Source organism: Homalodisca vitripennis, chromosome 1, assembly GCF_021130785.1.
Source record: "Homalodisca vitripennis isolate AUS2020 chromosome 1, UT_GWSS_2.1, whole genome shotgun sequence".
Lineage (NCBI taxonomy): Eukaryota > Metazoa > Arthropoda > Insecta > Hemiptera > Cicadellidae > Homalodisca > Homalodisca vitripennis.
In genome coordinates this window covers 188,674,938-188,680,956 of record NC_060207.1, presented here as the reverse complement: position 1 = coordinate 188,680,956, position 6,019 = coordinate 188,674,938, and positions in this window count along the sequence as shown.

Here is a 6,019-nt window from a genome sequence, read left to right as displayed (position 1 = left end):
CAATAAAACCTACGAGATTTAATTATGTAATTGGTTAATGTATCACTCCGTTGCTAGATAAGGCTTGATGGATTTCTGTCAACAATTATCTTATCAAGTTGCACCTAAATGCGTTGAAAATATAAGAATTTTGAAATTTCCTTGGCATTAAGTTATAGTATATTTTCTGGTTATCGCTTCCGCATCCCGCGCTGCAAAACACTGATAAGATAACATGGACAAATCTGTTGTTATAAAATAATCATTATCTCGTCGCTCAATTGTACTTGAATTTGTTATCTGGTACAGACTGATTTGTCTTTGTGTTTAAGATGAATTACATGCGTATCTAAGTACACTTCAATTTCCAGTAATGTAATTTTTGTATAAAAATTGACATTCTGGAACCTAAGTATAGACCACATGCGTTCTACAATCTAAATTGCATAACAATAATTAATTATAAACCTGTTTTCCTCAATATATTTGATCTTGATCACCCAGTTTATAGCTTTAGAACTTCGCAAATTTAAAATATGTTTTGCACAATCGTTATCTCAACGTTGTCTATGCACTTGAGAAGTGTTGAGATATAATCAGTGCCGTAGTTTAACAGTGATGCTTTCATACTATTAACTACAAAATTTTTAACATATTTGGCTAAAAACTATTTACTATAATCTATGCTTTTTATTTTTAGCTATTATCTATTTCTATTAGATGGTAATAAATGATTTAACTCACTTCAACAGATTTTGCCCAGCTTCATCACTGAGACTCTTCAGGTTGAAGCCGAACGAGTCAGTGAAGGACTTTCAGATTCCCTTCAATCGTTGGTGAGTGCAACTTGTGTTTATCATGATTTTTATTCTATCGTCTGAAATAATGAATTTAATTCTATAGTTGTAACGTATACTATATTTTACAGTGTCCGTTAATTAACGCATTGGTTAAATTCCATTATCTTTCCTCCAAACAGTTTTCTATGATATCTTACAATTTATAATAAAATTATAGACAATAAAATTCAGACTTAGAAAATGAGTTTTATTATTGTTTGAACAATACTAGTATAGGAATTATTTATAATGTTCAAATTGTTATACGAGATCGTGTCATAGTTTGATCTGTGCCGACACTAATGTCCTCAGCTGGTAGTGCAAGTTATTCCAACACCTTCGGCGTTTCTGACACTAACGGTGACACAAACACATACCTCGAGATCAGGGACGTACCCAGCAAGGGGTCCAAGGGGTCCGGAGCCCTCCCAAATTTTAATTTGTTTCAAATAATTGTATATTAAACGATTATTAATCAATTAAATTAATAATCAATATTATGAATTAATAAATGATTCAGTATTACTGATATATACTCTGAAAGATTGTTTTCAACAAAGATACGGGTGAAGAACTTTTTAAGGAGCAAAATGGGGCTTTACTTTCTGTCCACTCTTGCTTTAATACCTGCTCCGTAGCTATGCTGCCTGAGACAGTCACCACTACAGCTGGCCTCTGTGATTCTATTGTCTAGCACTATAATACCGCGTATTGATCATGAAAATCTCGTTTTTTACCGTCGGACCCCTAAAACAATCATAATTTTCCCCTACCGTTGTGCAATTTCAAACTGAATTAACCACAACAAATGTATTTAAATAGTAAATTCTAATTTTATCTACCTATATATGTATAATTTTAAAAGTATGCAAATAGTAATTTTTATCTTGTAAATAATAAAATAATTTAAATTTAGAAACTAGGTGTAGATAACGCGGATCAAAGAAAAAAAAACGAAGGAATTATAGTAAATTACACTATTATCACCGAATGTTATGAACTACATAATACTCGCACTTAAACGGGTTCTTTAGCTCTTCAGGTTCCTACTTAACCTTCTGATTTGTGATAACCCTCGAACCACTTGACATTTACAATCAACTTTACTATAAGATATACTGATATTCACCATAATACTTAAATATTAATACTGTATATCAGTAACGTACGAATATTAAAAACATGAGAAATAAAATACACTAGTTTTAAGAGGTAAAATTACGTAAAAATAGCTCAAATGTAGGTCATTATTAGTTGGTATGCATTGCATATTTGAGTTGTTACTATAAAATTATTAAGGGTGGAGAAACACTTAGTAGGCAAACAATATCTATTTTGTCTGCCGGAGGCATGTAAACAATTATTTTCTGTATGACTGTCTACTGATCTGTACGCAGAATATGTTGAGAATGAAATGAAACCTCAGCGTTAATAATAATTTTCAGCCTGTTATCACTTATAAAACAATAATATTTAGAAGATAAGTAATTATTTTGTTAGTAAAACTGTTGTTTTTTTATGTTGAAGTTTATGTTTCTTGATATCTATTGTTAATATTTATTAATGTTGTTTCTTTGATTAATGCTCATTAACTCTGTCGCTAAAGAGAAATTTATTGTTTTTAAAAAATAGTTCTGTTTATCGGTTATTTCAGGCCATTCAGTTACTTATATAAAATATAGGTAAATTTGAATCATCTAATGTGCTTTATGTTATCTATTATAACGTAGTAAATTAGCAGTATACACTTAGGTTATATGTAGTAAACGCAAACTTGTTACTGAAACATGAAACTAGACGATTGGCATTTGGCATAATACATAGTAATGTATGGTACACTATGGATGAAACAGTAGTGTGTAGATGTAATCATTACTAGCAAATATATAAGCTACTAAGTTTACAACTTCAAAGTATAAATTAATATCGTCGGTCAACTAAATTTAATACTTGTTTCTTTTTAAGTACGAGAAAGGTACAAGTAAACACTGGTAAAGTACTCCCTTGTAAACGAAATTTCACTACACGACTTACTAGTTTTCTAGTGCTAAAAGACTAGTCAACCGACTAGTCGATTATATTGGGTAATAATCGAATAAAGAAATAATCGAATATTCGAATGCATCAAACCACACCCACCAGCCAAGTTAGGAAAGACAAGTTATTTTGCATTCATATTATTCTGACGCTAAAATTAACCATTTAAGGATTTTCCATTTTAATTGAGCTGGACACACACCTGCTCTAATTAAAATTCTGACTGTATGGCGGAGATAGTGTAAACTAGTGTACACCCCACACACCTACTCTCTTACCTTATCATACCCCTCCTACCACTCCTACCTACCCTTCCTTACCTTTCCTTACTAGTCTAAGGAATGAAGAAATCCAGTATGAAGAGAATTGATAACAGTTCTTAAATCTTGTCAAACGTATAAATAAAGTAGAGAGTTATTCCTGGTATATCGCACTGTAAAAATAACAATTAATTTCTTCTGTAAAATCTTGCCGAGCTGCTTTTTAGCCTTATTCTGTCCGTCTTCATTGGCCACTGGTCTGTGTGAGAGTTTTATCACAAAGAATACAGAGAAAGATCGGTACAGTAAGAGGTCGACGTGAATGATAAAAAGTACTCAAGTCACAGACGGGATTTGAACCTGCGCTACCTCAATCTCAGACCCAAAGCCCCATTCCTTAGACCGATTGGCAACCCAGCATTTTGATAAAACAATTAAATAAGATGTTAGGGTTCTTCCTACGTTTTGACATTTTCTTAACAAATAATAATGACAGTGGCTACAATTGGTTAGGAACTTTGAAATATACGCACTTTAATATACTAGGAATCGAAAAATCCAATGAACTTAGATACATTTTACTAACGCTTTAATTCTGTATTCTGTAATATATGAGCGGGTTATAATGAATAATGTTTTGTTTTAAATTTTTGTGTTTATTTATTTCAGAAACGAAAGGAATTTGACTGGGTGTATGGTGTATGGAAAAAACAATAGAGATTACGGTAAATAATTAAAAATCTTTAAAACGGTTTTTGGTGATAGATCTGCGTAATCGTCTCGATAAATATTTATAGATTTTCAATGACTAGACATTTCCATAATTGCAATGCTTGACTTCTTCTACCTGTACTTAATAAATTTTAAAGGGGTAAACAAAAAATTAATTTTACTATTACAACTTTTAGTCAGTTGTGTGGGAGAACAATCTACAAGACAAGAGCCATAGTAACAGGTTTGCGTTTATTGGTGGATTGTATTCCTAGAACATTGTTCACTGAAAACCCTGCGGTACAGTCAAAATCTTAGTTGTGTAGAAGAAAAATCATACAAGAGCAATAGCGAGAGGTTTGCCATCATTAGTGATTGTAATCCTGTAACATTGCTGACTGACAATCCTGCCGTACAGTCAAAATCTGTGTTGTGTAGGAGAACAATCATACAGGAGCAATAGTGAGAGGTTTGCCATCATTAGTGATTGTAATCCTGTAAAATTGCTCACTGAAAATCCTGCGATACAGTCACAAACTGTGTTGTGTAGGAGAACAATCATACAGGAGCAATAGTGAGAGGTTTGCCATCATTAGTGATTGTAATCCTGTAAAATTGCTCACTGAAAATCCTGCGGTACAGTCACAATCTGTGTTGTGTAGGAGAACAATCATACAGGAGCAATAGTGAGAGGTTTGCCATCATTAGTGATTGTAATCCTGTAAAACTGCTCACTGAAAATCCTGCGGTACAGTCACAATCTGTGTTGTGTAGGAGAACAATCATACAGGAGCAATAGTGAGAGGTTTGCCATCATTAGTGATTGTAATCGTGTAACATTGCTGACTGACAATCCTGCGATACAGTCACAATTTGTGTTGAAGGAGCACAATGACACAAGGACAATACTGAGAGGTTTGCGATCATTAGCGATTGTACTACTCCTGTAACATTGCTGACTGACAATCCCGCGATACAGTCACAATCTGTGTTGTGTAGGATCACGATACAAGGACAATACAGAGAGGTTTGCGATCATTAGCGTTTGTAATATTGTAACATTGCTCACTGACATTCCTGCGATACAGTCACAATCTGTGTTGTGTAGGAGCACAATGATACAAGAACAATACAGAGAGGTTTGCGATCATTAGCGATTGTACTCCTGTAACATTGCTCACTGACATTCCTGCGATACAGTCACAATCTGTGTTGTGTAGGAGCACAATGATACAAGAACAATATAGAGATGTTTACGATCATTAGCGATTGTACTCCTGTAACATTGCTCACTGACAATTCTGTGATACAGTCACAATCTGTGTTGTGTAGGAGCACAATGATACAAGAACAATGCAAAGAGGTTTACGATCATTAGCGATTGTACTCCTGTAACATTGCTCACTGACAATTCTGTGATACAGTCACAATCTGTGTTGGGTATGAGAACAATCATACAAGAGCAACAATTATAGATTTGCGCAACTGTCGATTGTGACTCCAGTAACTTTCTTTCTAATTCTGCATCATCATTTTTCCTGTTTTCTTGATTATAAGTATATACATGATCAGTAACTCATTACTACAACACTATAATCACTCTTTTTTATTCTATGGTTTCCATGCCTCTCAAAATTTGCACTTTGAATCTCATTATACTTTCAATTATTGGCCTTTACAATTCCTTGGATTATTGTTTTGGAAGAAATTGTTATATTTATCGTATATCCCATCCCTCTGTCTTTGTTTCATCCGAAATTATGCCGTCCCAATGTTATTAAAAGAACTTACAAACACAACACACTTGAATGCTTAAAAAACATTCAAACAAACAAAAATGTAGAAAAACTTGTTAATAATGAAAACGGACGTATTGAAAATTCAATTCTACTCTCATCATAGTTCATAAGAAAATTAAAATGTACTTAGATTTAAATACTGCCTCAAAATTTTTCAAAAAAAATTTAACATCATTTGTAAAGTTGTTTGAAGATGGAATGCTTGATTTTGAAAGATTTCGCAAATTTATTAGTATTGAAAAATGTGCTGTAATTCTCTAGTAGTATCTTAATTTACTATATGATTTAATTGATCCTGGTATTGACTAATTGACTATGGTATTTTTGACAGTATTTATATTTAATATACATATGCGTAGATTTAACGGATATACGAAGAGGAACAACGTATGGC